This window comes from Pleurodeles waltl, chromosome 12 (genome assembly GCF_031143425.1).
Source record: "Pleurodeles waltl isolate 20211129_DDA chromosome 12, aPleWal1.hap1.20221129, whole genome shotgun sequence".
Taxonomy (NCBI): domain Eukaryota; kingdom Metazoa; phylum Chordata; class Amphibia; order Caudata; family Salamandridae; genus Pleurodeles; species Pleurodeles waltl.
The window spans coordinates 529,703,010-529,726,311 of record NC_090451.1 but is presented as its reverse complement, the minus strand read 5'-3'; the positions used below and the strand labels follow the sequence as shown (position 1 = coordinate 529,726,311).

The following is a 23,302-nucleotide window of genomic DNA, read 5'->3' as shown; positions in this document are numbered from 1 at the left end:
ACAAAATCTCTTTGGGTTCCTGTCAATAAGAGGCTAAACTTCCACACTCGCATCAATAACACAGCCAGGATCGCACAGTTTCAGCTAAGACACTTGAAAGGGATAGAACCAGTCATCACGAAAAAAGCTAGGACAACTGTGGACCTTAGTCTTTTTTTAGACTAAATTACAGAAACTCCCTACACAGAGGCATTCCTAAAGTGCACCAATCCTAACCCAAGTATGCGTATACACTACAGCATAACTCACCTCTAGAAGTGAACCGTTTGATCGCAGCACCCTGTTCTCGTTACATTTCAATGATTAGAAGCTGAAGCAAGATGCACATGCTATGCATAGACTACAAAGCAGTTAGTCCTCCCAAAAAGCGGTGGCTAGCCTGTAGGAGTTGAAGTTGTTTGGAATAATGTTCTTAAGACAGCTTGGCCTACAGTGGCTTGTTGCTGTGAGAAAAGATCAAAACAGTAGTGTTTTGTAAATGTATGAGGGGTTGACAATGTAGCTGCTTTACATATATCAACCATTGGTATGTTTCCTAAAAAGGCCATTGTTGCACCCTTCTTTCTTGTAGAATGTGCTTTATGAGTGATCAAAAGTTGTCTTTTTTGCTTTGATATAACATGTTTGTGTACATCTAACAATCCATCTTGTATTTTTATGAAGGAAAGAGCCAAATTTGATTTCTGTAAATGAAGTAAATAACATACAATATCTTGTATAGATGCTGTAAGTGGATCTATGGTCTTACATTGACAATAGTAGACACATCTTTTCCACTTGTTTGCGTAGCACTGTCTAGTAGTGGGTTTTCATGCTTGTTTAATTACTTTTATACATTTAGATGGAAGATTTAAGTAACCAAATTCTATGACTTCAGGAGCCAAATCACTAGATTGAGAGGATTGGGGTTTGGATGCCTGATTTGACCTTTGTTTTGTGTTAACAAATCTGGTCTGTTTGGGAGTTTGGAATGAGGTACTACAGATAGGTCTAATACTGTTGTGTACCAAGTCTGACGTGCCCATGTTGGTGCTATGAGTATCATGTTGAGTGATGTTTGACGCAATTTGTTGACCAGAAATGGAAGGCGTGGAAGAGGGGGAAAAGCGTAAGCAAATATCCCTGACCAATTGATCCATAGAGCATTGCCCTTGGATAGGGGATGTGGGTGTCTAGATGCGAAGTTTTGGCATTTTGTGTTTTCACTTGTTGCGAATAGATCTATGTCTGGTGTTCCCCACCTTTGAAAGTACTTTTGAAGTACTTGGGGGTGAATCTCCCATTCGTGTGTCTGTTGGTGATATCTGCTGAGGCGATCTGCCAACTGATTGTCTATTCCTGGAATGCATTGTGCTAGTAGATGAATCTGATTGTGAATTGCCCATTTCCAAATTGTTTGGGCTAGAAGGGACAGCTGAGATGAATGTGTCCCTCCCTGTTTGTTGAGATAATGCATGGTTGTCATGTTGTCTGTTTTTATGAGAACATTCTTCAGTTTGAGAAGAGGTTGAAATGTTTTTATGGCAAGGAACACAGCTAATAAGTTTAAGTGGTTTATGTGTAGCTGTTTCTGTTTGACATCCCATTGCCCTTGAATAGTCTGATTGTTTAGGTGAGCTCCCCAACCAATCATTGATGCATCTGTTGTAATTATGGTCTGAGGCACAGGGTCTTGAAATGACCACCCCTTCATTAAATTGCTGCAATTCCACCATTGAAGGGACATATGTGTTTGGCGGTCCATCAACACTAGATCTTGAAGTTGACTGTGTGCCTGTGACCATTGTTGTGCAAGGCACTGTTGTAAGGGCCTCATGTTTAATCTTGCATGTGGGACTATTGCTATACAAGATGCCATCATTCCTAAAATCTTCATGATAAATCTTACAGTGTATTGTTGATTTGGCTGTATGAGTGTTTTTAGATTTTGGAAAGCTTGTATCCTTTGGACATTTGGATACGCTAGAGCTAGTTGAGTATTTGGGATAGCACCTAGATACGGTTGTACTTGTGCTGGTTGAAGGTGTGACTTTTGGTAGTTTATAGAAAATCCTAGTGCATGCAGAGTTTCTATCACATAGTGTGTATGTTTTTGGCATTGTGTACGATTGTTTGATTTTATTAGCCAATCGTTTAGATATGGAAAGACATGGATGTGTTGCCTTCTTAAGTATGCCACCACTACTGCTAGAAACTTTGTGAACACCCCTGGGGCTGTTATGCCAAATGGCACCACTTTGAACTGGTAGTGTTTTCCTGCTATGACAAACCTGAGGTATTTTCTGTGAGCTGGGTGGATGGGTATGTGGAAATACGCATCTTTGAAGTCTAGAGCAGTCATAAAATCTTGTTTTTGCAGCAGTGGAATAACATCTTGCAGAGTTACCATGTGAAAATGTTCTGACAAGATGTAAAGATTGAGGGGCCTGAGGTCTAATATTGGCCTGAGGGTGCCATCTTTTTGGGGAATTAGGAAGTATAGTGAGTATACTCCTGTTCTTTGTTGGGACTGTGGAATTAATTCTATTGCTTGTTTGAGTAGTAGAGATTGAACCTCTTGTTGTAACAGACCTGTATGTTCTGGGGACAACTTATGATATCTGCGGATAATTGACAATACCCAGTTGTCTGTGGTGATATTTTGCCAATGAGAGTGGAACTGCTGTAGTCTTCCCCCCACAGGAGATATGTGGAGTGGAAGGGAAGTAAGGAAGTCACTGCTTTGGTTGTGTTGTTGTTTGTTTAGAGGTTTGGAATTTACCTCTATTCCTAGAGTATTGACCTCTATATGTTCCTCTAAACCCACCCTGTTGATACTGGGTTTGATATGGTTGCTTTGTTTGTGAGGTAGAAGCCTCTGAGGATTGCGCTTTTAAACCTCCTCAAAACTGATGCCTGCGAAATGAACCTCTACATGGTGTGGTGTACAAAGCGCCCATTGCTTTCACAGTATCTAAGTCCTTTCTCAGTTTTTCAATTGTAGTGTCCACTTCTGGGCCAAAGAGGTGCTTCTTATCAAAAGACATGTTAAGTACTGCCTGTTGAATTTCTGGTTTAAAACCAGAGGAGCGTAGCCATGCATGTCTTCTGATTGTGACAGCCGTGTTTACACTCCTTGCAGCTGTATCAGCAGCACCAAGGACAGATCTTATTTGATTGTTACTAATGGCTTGCCTTTCCTCTACCACTTGTTGTGCCCACTTTTGGTGTTCTTTTGGGAGATGCTGTATAATGCCCTGCATCTCATTCCAATGGGCTCTATCATAGCGGGCTAGCAGTGCTTGAGAATTAGCAATTCTCCATTGATTTGCTGTTTGAGAAGTAACTCTTTTCCCCGCAGTGTCAAATTTTCTGCTTTCTTTATCAGGAGGAGGTGCATCTCCTGAAGACTGGCTATTTGCCCTCTTTGTGCTGCACTAACCACCACTGAATCTGGAGGCACCTGGTGAATAATAGAATCTGGGTCAGAGGGTGCAGGCTTATATTTTTTCTCTATTCTAGGTGTGATAATTCTAGATTTTACAGGCTCACTAAAAATTTGATCTGCATGTTTTACCATGCCTGGTAACATTGGGAGGCCCTGGTACTTGGAATGTGTTGAAGATAATGTATTAAATAAAAAATCTTCTTCCAAGGCTCTGAATGCATTGCTACCCCATGATAAGCTGCAGCCCTGGCTATGGCCCTGGCTATGACCTGGTTGTATGCTGTGGTATCTTCTGGTGGAGATGGTTTGGATGGGTAAGTATCTGGATCATAATCTGGATTGGGATCAGGGTCATAAAGATCCCATGGGTCTGTTATGTCTTCTTGTGAATAAAATGAGTATGTTGGAGAAGGCATTGGCGGAGGGCTGGTGTGGGGTGAGACAGATAATTGTGGAGAATGAGGAGCAGAAGTATGAGGAGGTATTGGATCTCCTTTTGCTCCTTTGCTGGTGGCTGTACAGTGTCCAGTTTCTCTTGGAAAGCCAGCTTCCTTTTTGTTTTTAAAGGAGGTGCAGTAACAATCCTTCCTGTGTCTTTATGGATGTGTATCCCGGATTGTCTCTCATCCATAATGTGCAGAATGGGCTCAATCTACGACTCTTCCTCAGAGGTTTTATGTCTTTCTCTTAATTTTTTGGAAAGTCCTTGCTCCTCTGTATATGAGGTTTTCTTCAGTTCTGAAGTTTGTTGCTTTTTCGGTACCAGAAATGTTGTGGAAGGTCTCGGCTCCGAAGCCGACCTTCACATTTTTGACTCTGAAATTTGGGGTTTCCTGCTGGAGTCCGAAATGGAGCCTTTGATAGTTTTACTTGACTCTGAGGTCGACGGATGAGTGGCCTTTTTTGGCACCGGCCCCAAAGGATGGTCGCCGACAGTCTTTTTTCGGGCCGAACCATGGCCTTCCGGCAGCTGTGTACCCAAGGCCTTAGAATGTTTTTTTGTGCAGGGTTTTAGGGGCAGACATACTCACATGCTGGCCGGCTGTGATGGGTCTGTCGTCTTCAGATTCCTGTTTGGAGTCTGTGTCTCGAATGGAGACTGCTGTCTGCACCTGCTCTTCTTCAGTGACGTTGAGATGTTCACTGCTTTTTAACACCATTTCAAGTCTTCAGGCTCTGCAATCTCTGAGAGTCTTTTTTTAACAAAACGATCGACAGGCCTCACAGTTTTCCTCCCGATGGTCTGGAGAAAGACACAAGTTACAAACCAAGTGCTGGTCTGTATAGGGATACTTCGCGTGGCACTGAGGGCAGAATCTAAATGGAGTCCGATCCATCAGGCTTTCCACACGGTAGGCCCAAATAGGCCTGAGTTGGGTGCACACACCCCGAAGGGCGAACAAAAGTAAGTTTTCGAAGGTACTACCGGTTCCATGCTAGATGGAGAACGCAATCGAAACGATACCGACGAAATGGAAGGTTTTCTGAATCTAAATCTCGGAGCGAGAGGAAACAACGTCTGAACCCGACGACAGAAAGAAAACAATCTAACAATGGAGTCGATGCCCATGTGCAATGGAACCGAGAGGAGGAGTCACTCGATCCTGTGACTCCAAAAATACTTCTTCGAAGAAAAACAACTTGTAACACTCCGAGCCCAACACTAGATGTCGGAATGGATATGCATAGCATTTGTATCTGCAGCTACACATGCCATCAAACATATATATATATATATATATATATATATATATATATATATATATATATATATATATATATATATAGACATTTTTTTTTAATGTTACCTACTGGCGGTTGCCACTAGGTATTTATATTTAGGACCTAGTTTCCATTGAAAAAGAGTTTTTAGACGTGCCTATATCGTTAGCATCGTTTGACAAATCTTCCAGAAATTTTCCATAAACAGTGTGCCCAAGAATCTTGTTGTGCATGGGATGTTTGGGGGGTGATCCGTCAAGCGGAGGCCGAGAAAAAAAGGGGGAGGGTAAAAAAAAGTGTGTCCCCATGTTAAGTCCCATAGACCATGGTCTCTTGTTGGATAAATACACATGGTGGGATTTATTCTGGTACGATGGTCATTTTACAGAACTTAAACCTCAGCGACAAGCACTTAAAGTTACAAACAAAGCAGCTACCCACGCTGAAGCTCCACTTCTGTAAAGTTATAATACAGCCTAACCTTGTGTGCATGGCCAAGGCAAAGCAAGTGTGTTTTCTCTGCATTTCCATCTTAAAAAGTTGGCTGTACTCCTTGATAGCGGTGTTTGCATCCTTGCCTTTTTTTAGCGCAATCTCTCATGTAGTGACTGTGATGAGTGGGCTCTTTCTTGTCAAATGCTGGTGAGACCCAACCAGGCCAGGCCCTGTGGCCAACCCACACCATGCACAGCCCCTAGGGAATCACATTTCACACAAAAATGAAACATATAGAATAAAAGAACATTTGTTATTGCCAATTGGATTTCGCTGCATTTGTGCCTTCCAAACATAAGCCAGTGCATAAGAGAAGAGATTTGGAAAAACCATCTAAATCATATGCTAGTAATGGTATCCACAAATTCAGGGATCTGCAAATAACCACTGTTTCTAAACTCCATATCTTGTGCTCATTTCAAAATTATATAGGTTGCCTTGATGCTCATTTTCACTTTACATATTTCACCATATGAATTGGGCTTTACTCTGTACACAATGAAACACCATTGTACTGTGCAGCTCAGTTGTTGGCTCTGGGTACCTTGGGTACCTACAAACCATATATATATATCCGTTGGGAAAAGAAGTTACAGATGAAAACGTCACAAATAGCTCTTTTTCACTACTTATTTTCAATATTTCTTTATTTAATCAGTTATTTTCTTTTGGAAATCCTTGAGGGATCTAGACAATTGACCCTTTGCCGATTTCAGAACTTTTCCTACTTTTCAGAAATCTATAGCTTACCTGGATCACCCAAAGGTGTCACATCAAGTGCCTTGGGATTGTCTTTTATTTTCCAGCATATAAAGGACTGCCTATCAGAAAGATGCATGACAGTTTCCATTACTGGATGGCCGCGTTAGAAATCGTACATTTTTCAGGTTTCAGCTTTGGATTTTTGATTGCCTTTCAAGGAAATTTATTCAGCGCTACCTGCACCCACGAGTTGGTAGTGGTAGCTGGTTACATTTATCTAGTATGTTTGCGATGTGCTGCTTACTTCAGAAAATCTGGGCCACGATGTGGGCCTGGGAGAGGCTTGTGCACAGGCCCTACATCACTGGTTTTATAAGGTTGATATCAATGGTACACAGCCTTTCTTTAGGTCACAGCGCAGCTGTCTGGTTTTGTTTATGGCCCATTAACTGTCAAGCAGCGGATTAGATCTTTTCACTGGAAAGAGGCAGCCACATTGTTACACAATTTAACAATGCTTGGTTTTCAAGTTAATGTTTAAAGCATATTCTTTATTCATGACATCTATGGCTACTCGTGTTGGAGACTTGGATAAGTTTAAAAACAATTTTTATGAAAGCCTTTGTGTTTATGTTTAGCTACACAGTAATTTTGTATTTCATCTGCAAATGTATTTTACTATTTTACTACTAAACAAGCAGTCACAAGTGCAGTTACCTTGCAGGCACTAGGGCCATGATTTGAATGGTGCAGCGACCCAGGGGCCAAAAGGTCTAGGAAACCCACTGAATATTAGTATATTTTACTAGTAAACAAGCAGTCACAAGTGCATTTAACTTGCAGGCACTAGGGCCATGGTCTGATTGGTGCAGCGGGTGCAATGGCACAGGGGCCAAAAGCTCTAGGAAACCCACTGAACACCAATACTAAAAAAGGAGTCACAAGTGCAGTTACCTTGCAGGCCCTCGGACCATGATTGGAATGGTGCAGCAGATGCAGTGGCACAGGGGCCAAAAGGTCTAGGAAAGCCACTGAACACCGATTATTGGTATATTTTCCTACTATTCTCAATTCGGAACCAGCTATGACTGATATCTACCCGCTCCCTAGCAACAGTCTGCCGCCCCAGACCTCGCTGTGGCGCAGAGCGAGTGCCGCCTCCTCCATCACTGTGCTCTCACCCTTCCTCTCTCCCCTGACATGCTTCCTCCTTCGCAGGCTTCCTCTTCTCCTCTCCTAAAATATTGGCACACTTTAAAAGTGCACAGATAACCTTTGTTCACAGATAGGGCAGCTTTTATAAAGCACTTAAAAGTTATATAAACTATTTCAGCACTTAATAAGAGCACCAGTTATAAGATTACATGACTTGGCCAGAATCACAGGATGTTGCGCCAACACCAAGACTCAATCCCAATTCCCCAAGTCGCCAGCTCTTTCTCTTACTTCACATCTTTATTATAGTCATCTGCAACATATATATATATATATTTTTTTAAATCGACAAAGACAATAGATTTTGCATAGGCAAAACCTATAGGCTTTGCCAACGCTTGTTCTTTATTATTACATATAATACGATCTTGAAATACATACCTTCAGGATGTGCGCTGTACGAAAACGTCTCCAACATTTGATTTTACTAAAATGTAGTCTTTGCAGAATAGCAACCCAGGCCATCCAAAGGGTGCACATAACCGACTTGTCTCTTAGTTCACTGTTGCCATTGTCAGGGTGGGTGAAAGCATGAACGTTTCAAAATTTGTGTTTGAAAACTATTCCTTATAAAAAAATATGTATACTGATTTAGTCTGATCTACTAATACTACTACTACTACTAAGATGAAACAGTTCTGCATGGGAATAAAATAATTTTCTGGAATTTCTGAAGAGACTTTTTCATATTTTACATGTTTGTTGCAAAATTTCTTTAAAAATGAAGGTGACTCAAAAGTAAACTGCAGGGCACCCTAGATACTTGCTTTCTTTCATGTTGATTAACCTGTAAATAAATGCTTGCCCGTTTTGAACAGGGGACCGCATGCAAATGTCAGGAGTGCACTTGTGGCTCCCAGACTACAGATCTACAGGGACGTTAAAGTATAGATCAGGTGTCTCCAGCCAGTCGATCACGAGCTACTAGTGGCTCCCAGACACCTTCAGAGTAGCTCACAGCCTTGAGTTAATTTTCAAATAAGCACATGGTCATATTTTTCCTTTTAAAGTTAAGGGAAGGCTGTGCCTATTTAACATTATTATCATCAGGCTGCAGGTAGCAGGACCTGATAAGGAGCAATGCTGGAGTCAGATTTATGACCCAGGGCACACGGGTGAAGAACTGAAGCACTAAGCTGTTTAACTCTTAAATAAAAGTCCTTGTCAGATCAATATTGGAGGTGAGAACAAAATGATGTTTCTCAATGCTTTTAAATCGGAGAAAATTAAAATGAAGTTACCTTATGATTACGTTAAATTTTCATTTTAATTTTCTCAATTTCTTTTCAAAATGTTGCATTAAAAAACAGCAGGCCTCTTGTTCCCAGTGGCCACTAGAGCACTGTGCCGTATTTATAACTGGAAAATAGTCATTTATTAAATCGGAGAAAATTAAAGTGCAGAAAAATGTTCCTCATTATGAACATTTTTGTACTTTCAATTTCTCCAATTTATAATAAATGGTTTAATGTTTGTGTTATACATGTAACGGTGCCACATATAGTGAAAGGTATGTCATGTACCACAAGTACATATGACACGGTCTCTCAGTTACCCATACACATATATTCCATTCATACGCACACATGTTCATACATCCCTAAAGACCACACTCTCACTGACACACATGGCAGCCCCTAGTCAAAGTATTTTGTTCAAACCATAGTATCTGGCTCTACGGGCATGAGGTTTAGAGTCAAGGAAGCTGGGCATGAGGATTTCTGGTAATAATGCACAATTTGTTTGTCCTTCAGTAGCTCACGATGATTTTCACTGATCAGAAGTAGCTCTTGCTAGAGAAAAGGTTTGAGACCCCTGGTATAGATTATACAGCTGCGAGGTAAGAAAATAAAAAGCACGCTATAATGCAGCCAACACTGGCTGTGTCATAAAGCTTTTTATCTTTACTTTCAGCCATTTCCAATATGGCTAAAAAATAATTGCACAGGCAAGACCTATTGGCTTTGCCAATGCTTTTTTCAATATGCAGCTCTGCGTTGTTAGTAAAAACGAGTTGCACGCCTGAGAAGGCTCAAACGAGATTTCGGAATTAAGCCTTTCGTAGATCAGGAACTCTCCTTTCATTTCTCATTAAAGAAGTTTGTTTTAATAGATTTTGTTTATTTACAAAGATATTCTTGTCCATCATTTCTTCTGTGGTGTGGCCTAGTCCAAGAGGGAATGTGGTGCAGACTGAGGGCTGCTGAGAACTTCGTCCTTAAAGCGCACTTCCAATGTATTGAAGACACACAGCTGGCCCACATCTGAACTGTATAATAAGCAATATCTCCTACTTTGGCCATAAATGTTTTTCTCCAGATGTTTTTTTCAGGATAGGGAAGAGAGCCTGAGTACTGGTTTAGCAGGCATTTCAAGTAACATCCGTATTGTTAGATGCTTCATGTAGATGCACTGTGGTCTCTATGGTGTTATGTCGGGTTTGGATCAGGACCATCACTCAATCAAATAAACATGTTAAAGTAAGCACGTCAGTATGAACTACTGTCTCTACCCCATTCTCCTTGGGCCTACCCTCCCTGCCTTAAGGAGGACCCCCTCGCATTAAAACACTTCTTCCTGGACCAGAGAGGTTCGAGCACTAAGCTGTAGAATTTTCTTCTGAACGCTGTCTTTGGGAGTGAACTGGTCACATTAGCTGATGAACACATTTACCTAGAATGAAAGAACAGTAATAACATGTTTACCATTTACATGTTAATTCTAGCTCATTCTCTTTGAGTATGTGGCCTCCTGAGGTAATAAGCAGATTGCATGGAATGTGAATTGGAACCATTACGCTATTGCATAAATGCAATAACAGGTGTAGTTCTTATATCTCGCCTACAGGAAGCTTTTAGCAGACAGGTATTCAAGAAATATTATCTACTATACTGATACTTGCAGTGGCCTTGGTCAGCCCATTGCTTCATTTCCTAGTTTTTTTATCAATGGCTTTCCTATCTCTTCTTTTGTTATCCTCTGCCTGGGGCACAGTTTCTTTAGCACACCTTTGATTACACGACTTGTATCTTTCACTGCTTAATTCAGGGACCTACTTCTTTCAGCATTCTGCGCATGTGTTTTCTTACTCTGTCCCTTGTGTACTAATTCCCCTGGATCACTGCCCCCCAACCCGTCTGTTACTCCCCCAGGTTCTCTGTTGCTCTCCCTGCTCCTTGACATTGACTTGCTTTCCCTCACCCTCATTGCTTCTCAAGGCTTCCTGTGAGATTCCTTTTTTTAATATATTTAATTTCCAGTTCACAGTTACAGTTGCCTACAGGCAGCTCCTCTCTTTTTGATGCACTTTAGTGCATATAAATTCAAAGTCAAAAAACGGGTGTTGCGGAATGGTGCATATGCTTGGTGTCAAGTGCGTGCTTATACATCATAACGCTGTCCTTTTATTTTTTTATTTTTTCCGATGCTGTCCTGCATCAACAAATACGTTTTTTATTCTTTTTGACAACACAGAACAGTATCAGTAAAAGCACTAGCAACGTCAAAAGCTTAGCTGTCACTAAAAGGCGAGATCTACTGGCTTTACAATGCTGGCCTTCTAAAGATGGGGTTGAGGAGCTTGTCCTTGTACAATGCTTTCCAATGCACTCCAAAGCCTCACTTGTCCAGGATATTAGTAGCCACCAGGAGGGATAAATCAGAGATATAAAAGCTTGTTGGATACTAATAAGCGGTTTGTGTGTGGTTACTAATGGGAAGTTGTGGTCAACAAAAGTTGGGAAAGGGAGGTAATGCAGCTTGATGGTATTTCAGATCCAGAACTGAAGGAGTATTTGCATTGTCGCCAAAAGGCATCACCCTGCAGACTGTTGTACGCCCCAGGCCTCTGCACTTGTTCTGGTCACTAGTTTTCATGAACAGGCACCCACAATTGCACATCTAGCCATTGTTTTGCCCCCATACATTTTGGGTGATACGTCCTCGAGGGTCGATAGTTTATGCTAGCCTTCACAATTTATACTTCACAATCTATAGATCTGTTGTGCCGCTGAAATGTATCCCCAAAATATCTATAACCTCATCACAGCCTTTCAACCAGGGTTCATTGTCAAAGTACTATCCACAAAATACCCATCACTTTACCCAAGTGTAAAGTCCTACACCAGTTTGTCTTCACATCCATTTCATGTCATACCTTTTGATGACATAACAATGGTGTGCAGCGTTGTACAAATTTGAATATTTTATGCCTCCTTTTTACTAAACTTCAATGCTGCTGCTGTAGAGCTACTGGGCCTTTCCAGGAATCGTGGGACTCTTCCAGCAGCAAACCTGGTCCTGTTCCATGGTCTACCAGCACTTTTTACCTTTTCTATGGGAAGAGATTCAGAATGGGACCTGAGAGGGGTTCCAGGAAGCTCATGAAATCCTTTTGTGTATTTTCCCACGCATTACACAGCCCACTGAAAGAGACCACACTGACCGCTCTATCTGCCTGGAACAGCAGACACAGTGGGGGGAATGCCAGGTGTCCTTGAGAGTGTGCTGTCCCATGTTTGCACAATGTTCAGATGGCTGAAGTACACTATTCACTCCTCCCACTCCTGATCAATAAAGGCAAGCTGCAAGATAATTTAAACTTTGAGGTTCCTGGATACACCTCAAGCAAAACTTTACGCTTCAAGCACCTTTGAAACGGCTGACTCTGTTTGCTGGACAAGTTTCCATAAAAACAAAGGAAAAAACACTCTGATCTATGGTGAATGCCTTGTATTGGGTGCCCCTGACTGACTGATTCAAGCAGCAGCTAATCAAAACAAACTATGACGTTTTCCCAGATCTCTAATGTGGTGTTTCACCCCGAAAACAAAAGTGGGTGGTGGTAGCCTCAAAAGAGTTATAGGAAAGAAACCTAGATGACAAACATAGAAGTTTCAGATTCTACGAAGCAGGAGATGCAGGCTAGGCTTCAGCACATACTTTTCTTCAATCCTAAAACCCACTTTTGTTTTTAAAGCAGGAATAGAGTTTGTATTACAAACCGACATTAAGGTACCAAATCTACCCTGGTATATTTTGGCTCCGCACACAACCAGACTAATGTAGTTGTATCTATAATGCTCATCAGCATATGTATGTGTGGCTACTGGATTAATTTTCTGTGTTGTAAATTAACCAGTAAACCCTTGGCTTGTGCCACTATTTCTGTTTTAAGTAACATTTAGTGGGAACTTTCTACGTTGCAAAATACACAAAAAATACTTCTCGCTATATTTAATTGACAGTATTGAAACATTTGCCCAAAAACATTCTTCAACTCCTACTAGCTTCCAGTCCCCTTAACCTGTTACCTACCTATAACCATACAACAATCCTATTAAACTGTCACCACTCAATAACAAATCTCGCCAAAGTTCACAACAATCAAACTCTCCTGGTACAAAGTAGGGGGCATCGGTAAAAAGAGGAAGGGAATGGTTTCAAATAAGTAAAAGACATTTTACCTTACAGCAAGGGTGTGGTATATAACTCAACTTTCTGCACACCCTACTGCACGGTGAATGTCTTCAAAAAGGTGGCCCTTTTACCAAATGTTTTTATAAATCTACACACACAACAAAAGAAGCCCATGTATGTAGGTCTTCATGGTTTCACCCACCAAGGATTATAAACATGTTTCCATGGGTAAAGTATAGTGTAAATTCCCTATCAGTAGATCACGCCGGGGTATTTAGGTTTATGACATGGCGGCACGACTATCTAAACACACCTAAAGACTCTTTGAATCACCGGCATATCACAAATGCTATATCAGTGCTATATCATCAATATCTGAAAATGGCATGTCTTCAAATTGACAATTCTACAAATGATGCACATTGCTCTCTTTCTCCATTTCTTCCATTATTGGTCTGAATGTCTTCAGAAAGGCTGTTTTGATTATACCTTATGTTAGGTGTTAACTACAGTGTATAAGCTGCGCCTTCAGTCTTTATAACTGTTTCCAATGTTTCAGTTACAATGGGGCTTCGGAAACAGAAAGACAATATCTGGTGAATTAACAGAAATGGTCTCCTTGAAAGGATCATCTTGGGTTTCACTTAGGGACTTTTGAAACCAGGGCTCATTCTCCACACATTCTCAGGTAATGCATAGTAGAGAGCAAGGGGATCTGATGCTACTGCATCAGTGACGCAGGCATGCACAGACTGTCTCATAAACAGCAAAGCGATCAGCCAGGCTCTTCACTCTTCTTTGCTAATTAACTCCGTGAAAGGTCTCAAACAGCTGTAAAAAAAAAAAAAAAAAAAAAAGAGTTCCTCGACTTTTCAGCACCAGGGTGTATGTATCTGTCAAACATATAAATTAGTTAAACGTCCTCACGTGCCACACCCTTCTGCACCAAAAGTTAAGCCCACATGCCTATTGGATACTCACAATTATCCAATCAGACCTTTTCTCCATGGTGGCCTTCAGATGTACTTTGAAATACACTTAATATTTTTTCCTCACCCCAAAAACATATTTGCTTCCCTTACCCACCTTTACTGCTGCTTGCCCCTTTCTTCTCCAACAGCCAAGCCATCTCCCAGAAGCCCTAATACACATCCAACTTCATCTAAATTTAAAGGCCTCTATTTCACTTTATACTGCAGCCATCCTTGGTCACCCAACTTCCTGATAAGACTACAATGCACTGAGTAGGTGAGGTTCACACCCCCTCTCCCTTGGCCCACTTCCCACCTTCCTGACTCAACCAGTATGGAAGGAACCTGATACCTTTAGGTTCACCCTTTTCCTACTTATGGTACCCCCAATCTCTTTTATTAGCTACCTCTATAAGTCCCATACTTGCATTCTGTGTTTGTTCAACCACTTGCTTGCCATCTCAAGCATTTCAATCCAGCCTGTGCACCAGTTTGGTTCGTTGGCCATCACAATACAACTTGACCTGCCGCCCATGAATGCCCTTTATTCACAACAGTCTGCTTCCTCTCCTTCATTTGTTCCCACCCAATGGCTGGTCCCAGTGGCTTTGTTCACAAGTCTTCTATGAACTTCACTCTCTTGTGTTTCTCCTGCTTATCATGCTAACACTACCCAACAAAGGATTCTATTTGTTTAGGGTACCTCTGCCTGCCACAGCACGAACAACTCTCAATGGGACAGGAGCTTTACGGCTGCCACTCTTGCTCCTTCTCTGTAGCAAATGCACCTGAGCCCATTACCTCGCCACAAATAACATACTTCCTGCTGAACTCTAAAAACCTATTCAGAAGACTCTAAAGCACCAGGCTAACTAGCAAGAATGAAAAGAAGATACAAGTATTTCATAATGAAATGTATGTGCGGACATAGGCTTCATCACCTAAATGGAATTACTGGAGAACACACAGTGTGTGTGAATATTGTGGCTGCATGGCAGCAGATGGCTCCTGTCGTGCCAACATTAAGTAAGTCAATAACATATGCTACCAACTCAATAATCCCACATTGAAGGAATGCACACATTAGTCCCAAAGTTAATTATTCATGTATCCGTAGATTATGATTAATTTGGTGTTCCTTTAAAGATCCATTACAAGACAGGGGTCACAGTGCAATGTCCAAATTCCTTTATTTGAAATCTTCATATGAAACAAATCAGCCCAGCCAAATGTTTAGTCCCACACAGACTTCATCGGGGTTTCTGTTACTACACTGGAAAAGAAGAATTCAGTGGAGTAAAAGAAACCCTGACAAAGTCAGTCTGGGATGAAACGCGTTGGCTGGGCTGAGTTGTTTTTATGAAGATTTGAAATATATCTGCATGGCTCCCTTCTTCTAATGGATCTTGAAAGGAACATTGTTTAAGATTTAAGAAATGGATGCTAAGTCACCTTGTGACACCAGGCCGTAGCCCTTTGCACAGTCTAACATGAATCATTGAAATCCATCCCTCAAATATGGATTCAAATTCTAAGAAAAGAGTGTTTGTCTACACATCCCACACTTCGCATGAATGGAGGGAGAGTTCCCAGTTCTCAGCAGATGGACTGAATTGTGAAGGTCGTCACCTAACAGCCAGAGCACAGAGTTGCTTGGACCATAAGATTAGTCAAACTACATCGCATGGTTGTTCACTTTATTAACTCACTCAACTAAACAATAATGAGCAGTCGATTCACAGCTTTAGAGGCATGAACTTGCTGTCATGTCAGAATATCAAAGTATGATTCCATCTTACACCACTGACTATCTGTTCCGAATACTGCATGACCACTGCCAGAACTGTCCCCAACGGTGGCGCTGCACTCCTTCTTATAATGCCCTTCCTCCGCCCCTGGTGGTAGAGTCCTGTTGGATGAAGGTGGTGGGGCACTGCCAATTGGTGATGTAAAGGGGATGGCGGGAGCTCCCCCCTCTTGCAAACACAGGCGCGATCACAGGACTTTACTTGAAGTTGGCAAGTCCCACCCATCCAAGTAACAAGATAGGTAAAAAGTCACTAACGTAGCGTAAATACAAAGCTCTGAGTGTACACGAGCGTCTCAGGTACCTGTCCTCGGTGCGAGTGTGAGCTTCCGCCAGCCTCTTGACGCCAGCAGAGGTTTCGAATCTTGACGTTCACCTGTATCTTCATCTGAGGCCAAATTACTGAGCAGGTACCACAGACAGGTCGCCGCTTTACTAGTCATATAAATAAAGTTGTACCACTCCAGGTGTAGTTTTGGCAGCACGTATTTGCAGACAAGTGGTTAAACTTGCAGACGCTTGAATCCATCCACTGTCTGGTTATTGTAGGACTACTTCGTCATGTGTTGCATGCGTCTGGCCCTCACCGCTCTGCTATCTTCTTTCAACAAACAGACCCCTCAAAGCATACTCGGACAACAAGCACTGTCTTTGCATGACAAGGCGGGGTCCATACAATGTACAGCAACACTGACGCACGACCAACGAGCCGCGCGGTAGCTGCGGCGCGCGCTTCAGTGCGTCCCTCTCTTTATTCCCCGGGGAAATGGGAACCGACAGGAGGCTTAATAAGGCAGCAATCCACCCGGGCTCGTCGCCCCCTCATCCGGAGCCCCCAGCATGCGGAGGAATTAATGTGTGGAACCTCAAAGTGACAACTCGGGCCACCATCCATCGGCCGTCACTCTTTGCAAGAACTGAAAGGCTTTTTACACGCGATTATTAGCTGTTCCAAACGTGAATGCGTCAAAAGTCACAAAGCCTCCTCTGTGGCAATTTTTTTTCTTCTTTTTTTTGTAGCCGACAGCATCTCAGACAGGTAGGAGGTGCTCTCTTTATAAAGGCTTACTTGAGAGTACAAATGCGAAGAGCTACCCAGGCAGGGTCTTCTCTGAACACCTTTATAGAAGCCAACATTAGTATTGGAAAGAGCGCATGGGCCACCTGTTGCAAGGCTCTTTACAGCAATGAACGGTGTCAGTCAATGGATGGAATATGTGGCAGACACTGGGAACACAAAGAGAGCACGCCTGACTGTGATTCCAAAGCATAAACATGACCGTATAACTACCAGTCGCCTCTGCCAAACAGCCATCCACATAAGGAAATTACAACTGAAAAAGAGTTCAAACGGAACCTAACATGACCGGTTAAACAACTGCACCTGACTGTACGCAGATGCACCAATCAAAAAAGGACGAAGAGAAGGGTAGGCCAGCATGCAGATGGGACTCTCCGTATCCTAGTTCCTTAAATCAGGAGCATTAGTTCCCAAACCATGACGGATGTATGGTCACTCTGCAACCCTGTACTCAGTGTTGCAGTGGAATAAAGTAGCGTTTCCTCCCTCCTATATGCTCTTCTACCTTCTTTGCTGCTGGTCCCTCCCCACATTGCCCAGACTCCACTACATGCCCACCCCTTGCAGCTCTACCCTGCCCTGGTCAGCCCTTCTCACCCCAAGTGCGGGCCTTCTTTGACTCCTGAATAAGCTGGATAGAGAATGCTGTTCCTCTTCCTCTGCTGATCTTAAAGCCACCTGCAAGAGCCATAACTAAGTCATGTTCCTGGCAGCATTGATTTGAATGGGCCCAGTAGAGCATGCACAGGGGCAGTTTTTAGGTCTCAGCTAGATAGCGCATGCGAGATCTCTTACAGACATGTTTTCAATCAGTAGGCTTACAGCCCACCCATAGCTTACCATTTGTTAGTCTCAACATCGCTCTCATATCCTTCGTTCCCGTTTGTCACGGCCTGCATGTCACATGCCTGTTCTTGTGTTTGGCCCTCCCCTGGAGCATGGACCAAATACTTGTGTCCACCCACTGCTCCCGTTTTCTGAGCTACTTTTTTTTGTGTTTAAGCACTCAATATGAGTGCTCGTGTTTTCAGTCACTCTTTTCCCCTCCCCCGTCCTCCACTCATGCTGAAAGTTACGACCTGAAGCTCTGTAGTATAAAGGGTTTCCCTTCCCTGTACATTCACCAGTTGCCCCTTCCCACTTGCACTTACTCCTGCCATTCGACCCCCCTCTCTGCCTTTCTCCCCACAGCCCAGATAATATTAGACAGTGAAACGCAGGGTCAAGGCTCCAGAAGTCCTCCTGCCTCCCCCTTCTACTGAGGGCAGCAATGAGACAACTTTTTTTGCAGTTTTCTACAGTGCAAACTCAACCCAATGGTATTGGAGTGCTTTACATGAGGAACAGTTACATTACACAAGGACGCATTCATTTTAGGTCTCTGCTACACAGCGCATGCACTGTCTATTCAGCACCAGTGTTGTGTTCCTTGTCCCATCCCTCCTGCCAGACAAAAAAGCAATATGACACGGCCAGAGCTGGTCTGTGTGTGACTTTCAGCCATGGCGAACATCAGATGTGCTGCTATACAACATGGCTAAAAGACATCCACATTGACAATGAAAATAACCTTTGCATTGCCGGGACATATGGGCTTTGCCAATGCTCGTTTTGAATGCTACAACTCTTAAGACTTGTCTCTGGCACCCCCAGACCTGAGCTGCATTTTATTTATTTACTTATTTAAAGAGTTTTTTTATAGCATACACATGACACAGCTATATCAGAGCACTGTACAAGGCAACAAATTACAAATTACAATATTCAATTGTACATCAAAGACTGAGAGAAGACGGTAGTGAGATATAGTAAAAAAGTAACCAACATCAGTTATACTATACAGTAAATGGCATACATTGTTATATTGATACAGCACAAGCCAACGGTCCCCTGATGGTGTTGGGGTATGTGTGAGCCATCCATCCTTGTGTACCTCGCCTTGTGATCCTTGATTCGTGCAGGACCCACAGAGCCCATGTCATGTGGCTAGTCAAAGAGCAGTAGGGTGTGGAGAGACTCGTGCCTCGTTTCTTGTCCGTGGGGCATTAGGAAATCTCAGTGTTACTATTCTGTCTGGTTGTCTTTGTTGCAGCCCAAGACTCAAAGTGGGAGGAATCTGCTCAACAAGATCTGTTTGGGATCCTTATTGAATGCGATAGCAAACTGGTTTGTGCAAACCTTAGGTGGAAGTTCCAGGTTCCCAGAGGTACACTGGAGAAAGTGTACACAAAAGTCTTTCCTTCCAGCTACCTGGACTGAGAGGCTTTGTTTATATTGGCTTACAATCATGTTGGTTTTAGTGACTAGATGTAAAATGAGCATATATTCTTAGGTCTCCACTACAGGCAAGCTAAAGCTGTCTGTTGTTAAAGGCCTATTGTCTCTAATTACATTGAAACATACGCATGTATTCTCCATGGGTTGACACTGAAGCTGATCTCATGTAAACTTACTCAGTCTAAAACATTTAAACATACCTCACTCAATTCTAAACGAAAGCACCATCTTAGCCTTAAAATCACTTTACAGTTGTTTTCATAATAAACTTAAAAAATCTGATGGTTCTTCTACCTAGTTCAATCTGCATAGCAATATAAACCCTAAATCAGAATTCTGTAAAGTGTGAGCAAATTCCGGCATTTTCCTTGTTAAAGACCTAGGTTCTTCTAAGTCCCGTTCTCATTCGCTATGATCATTGAGAAAGTCAAGATCCACTCTTCAGAGTCCTAGAACGTTCTAAAAATTAAAGCTGCAATTAGGAAGCCAGTAACCACACTTGCTTCTGATTTCATCAAATTTCTCTAATACATTTTAAGCAAAGGGCATATCGCCTCTACAGGTTATAAACTTTTAAAGAAACATGTTCGCTTAGGCACTCCCCATATCCAGGAAAAATGAATGGAGAGTTGCATAACCAATAATATTCCACCTCCATCACAATTAACATGGGAACACATATGGGATACTATTCCTCATCATCAAATTTCTCCTATGATCTCACAATCCGAATATTGGACCGTATACAGGGCCCTACAAGATTACACAAAATAGGCATTCACTCCTACTGGGCATATATAGAACATACTATAAATGAAATATTCAATACCACGCTTATTCCCAACTCTGGCCTCTGCAACAATTACAACGAAATCTACACAAAATAGATGGGGCTTCCTTTTATTGGATCTGTTAGTCATAATTGGCCTCAAAACTATTCTTTCAGGATGGAAAAATGTATAATATTTCATTTCACACGCAGAGGGCCTGGATGCTCTAGACTTATACCTAGGAAAAAAATCAAACCCCGTAAATATTGCTTGTCTATAGTAGTATATCAACGCATGGGTCCTTCCTTTTTATCTTATATCCTTTCTAGGCATCATCCTAGGTAAGTGTGGCTTCTTTATCTATTTCCCTCTCTTTTCTACACCTTTGATTTAATCCAGGGACCAAGGATATTCATGCTATGCCACGTGCAGCATCTCTTTGGTTAGAAACAAACACGTTCTTTCAATTAAGCTTTTATGGTGTATTAGTACTGTGTATTTATTTGTACACTATATCACGTATTGCTTCTTTTTTTTATTTTCTTGAAAACAACTTTAATAAAAAAATAAGCTGAAATAAAAATAACACATATGTTGGGCTTTGGGCCTTCTCCTTGTGCTTGATAAGATGGATTTCCTGTCTGTCCCATTGTCACACTTTTTATTCAATGATTTTTCTCCCTATTAATTGCTGGTCTTGCATCTGGCGCATTTCTTATGTACTTCTTTCTAATTGGATGACTTGTGCCCTTTCACTGCTTACATTGAGGAAATTGTTTTTTTCTTTAGCACTCAATGGGAGTGCATGTGTTTCCTTGCTGTCTCCTGCATTAAACTCTGCGCTGCTTCTCCCTTCACCCCACTGTACTGTAACGTTCTCTGTGACACTCTCCACCCCGTTCATCCCGCTCCACTCTTTCAAAATATAAACTGCACCCGCAGTTGCTTCCCTGCCACTCATCAGGGTTAAATTGCTCCACCCACAATTGCCTGCCCCACTCCCCTCCCAGTTCTGCTTTTTTTTAAATTAACCTTTTAGGAGGGCTGAGAAGCTGCAATTTGCTATTGACCCACTCCTTTCTGTTAAAGCACTTTTGAACACATTTTATTTTTTTATTTTCAGTTCCAAAATGAAAATGTCATCTTTAAACAATAAAAAATACAAAACAGCCGCTACATCTGAACATATGTGCCTGCCGATGTGATGACGCAAGAGGTGGTGGGGCTACAAATTCACAGATGCGCCTAGGCAGAGCCGAGTCAAGGGTCTGGCTTGGCTATAGGAGCCCATGCATAAGCCAAATAATGAAAATATGGCAGATTAATCATCATGTAAAAATATGTGAAAACATCTTCAGAATTCAAAAGAGTATTTTTCTGTAACATATGGGAGCATTTCACCTTAGTTTATCAGATTAAATCAATGCACTGTGAGGAATGTATTAAAAGTAATAATTTTAAAACGAACTTAGAAACATTCCTGCCCTTCCCACCTTAACTACAATGGCATTAGTGAACCAAGAGACAAGTTACTTGTCAAGTGTACCTTATAAATGTCCTACATATGTGTTGTAAATGGAGCAACATTATAGTCTGTTAAACCAAGCATAAAAGGTTTTTGTACAGTGCACATTCTGAATCTAGGTATTTGAAGGTGCTCTCAAATGTGATAATGCAGAGAAAGAATCACACTAGTGAAATAAAATAGTTACCTGAAATCACACAAGTGGTAAAGTGGGGAAACCGGGATTAATCACATGTTTTCTGATTTCACATCAAGCAATTCAGTTTCTAGATGGGAATCTTTTTCCCTTTCTGTTTTTTACAGCAAAGCTTCATGCTTTGTCGTTAATTCTTGTTGCATGAGGTTAGAGCTTTGGCAAATGGGCAGCAGAAGCCACACGAAAGCTCAGCTTGTTTTCAGCTCGAGAGTCAAAGAGAACCTCTAGCTCAACCACAACCAGGCTTGAACTTTCAGAGGTTAACCCACCCCAGTTTATATAGATGTATATATATCTATATATAGACACACACTATGTCATTATGCTGAGGCTGCTGTAGCGTCATCGCATCCACAAGCGTGTATTATGATACATGTGCACTAGATTGTGTTGTTTCTTTTCCCACCAGTGTAGAAAAGCATTGGCAATAACTTTGTTTTTTTTCTTTTTGCTGATCAGGAACAGCATCTATAAATTCACCGCCAAAGCCAAAAGGCGCTACCCATTTGCTTTGCTAATGTTTGATTGGAATTGCTGACATGCTTGTGTATTGCTGATCGTAGGCGGATACCGGCTTATTCCATTTTTCTTCATAGTCCAAATCCACTATTGCCTCCAGGGCTTGCTACCCTCCTTTCCTGTCCTCCTTGAACAAATATACTCCTAAGTACAGCGCTTGCAGAGTCTTCAGACCCACATTTCCCACACCTCAGGATTTGCTTTCCCACTCCTCACCTGCAGCTCCTCCCTGTCCTGAACAATTCTCCTCGAATTTAGCACAGGACTTCTTCCATTCTGAGAAACTGATGCTTGTATCTCTGCTGACCTCGATATCATTTACAAAAGTGGCACCCGACTGCTCGTCTTAATACTGCCCTAGTTGAAGCAATGTAAGCAAGATAAGCTTCCTTTCACACCACTGTTTCTTTTGGGCATGAAATAGTACTTGCTACTTATAACAATAGCGGAAGCTGTCTGAGAGGAAATACAAGAAGGGCAGGAGTATGCCCCATCATGTAAATGGAAAAAGAGCAAGGGTCTCTGGGAATCGAATAAAAAACATTAGGCTTGCCCTGAGAGGTGAAGACAGAAGGGTAACAAGGGATGGTCTGATTCATGCTTGGGTTGCCATGTCAGCAACGTATCAAGTGCTTTGTCTCTCACTCTTGCATGTGATGGGTGCCAGTCTGTGTAGGATCCGAGCCATAAACAGATAAGATCTCATCCACATTTTGGGAGTCTTCCGGAGAACGTGAGAGGCTTTGGGCATGAACGCTTCCTAAAGTGTTTGCTTTCGTTTGGCCTAGCAGGGGTAGATGGAATCTGGCCCCGAACCTTGACTCACTCACTCACTCACTCACTCAGGGAATGTATTTGTGGGACAATCAGCAGCTTCCATGTCTTCAATACAGGTGTATGAGAACAGATATCTTTCAAATACCAGTGTTTATAGATGACCTGCTGGTGAGTTTAGAAGACCTGAAACTATCCCTAACAGAACTTTTGGTAGAATTGAAGGACTTTGTAGGAATACTGATTTCAAGATTATTCTTCATAAGCTAGAGGGTCTGATCTAAGTGGGGGTGTACAAGGTGCTAAAAGATGTATGGAATTCTCCATTACTTTGGTCAGTAAAAAGCTTGATCTACCTGGGAATCAAACCAATCCCCAATCTGAGAATAAGTGCCCAAGACAA

The 23,302-nt window shown here is 42.0% G+C and overlaps 1 protein-coding gene across 1 annotated transcript in view; it reads right to left on the bottom strand.

The window, feature by feature from the left end:
* Nucleotides 1-23,302, bottom strand: part of VAC14 (VAC14 component of PIKFYVE complex) — a 1,245,171-nt gene that overhangs the window by 365,300 nt on the left and 856,569 nt on the right. The window lies entirely within an intron of this gene.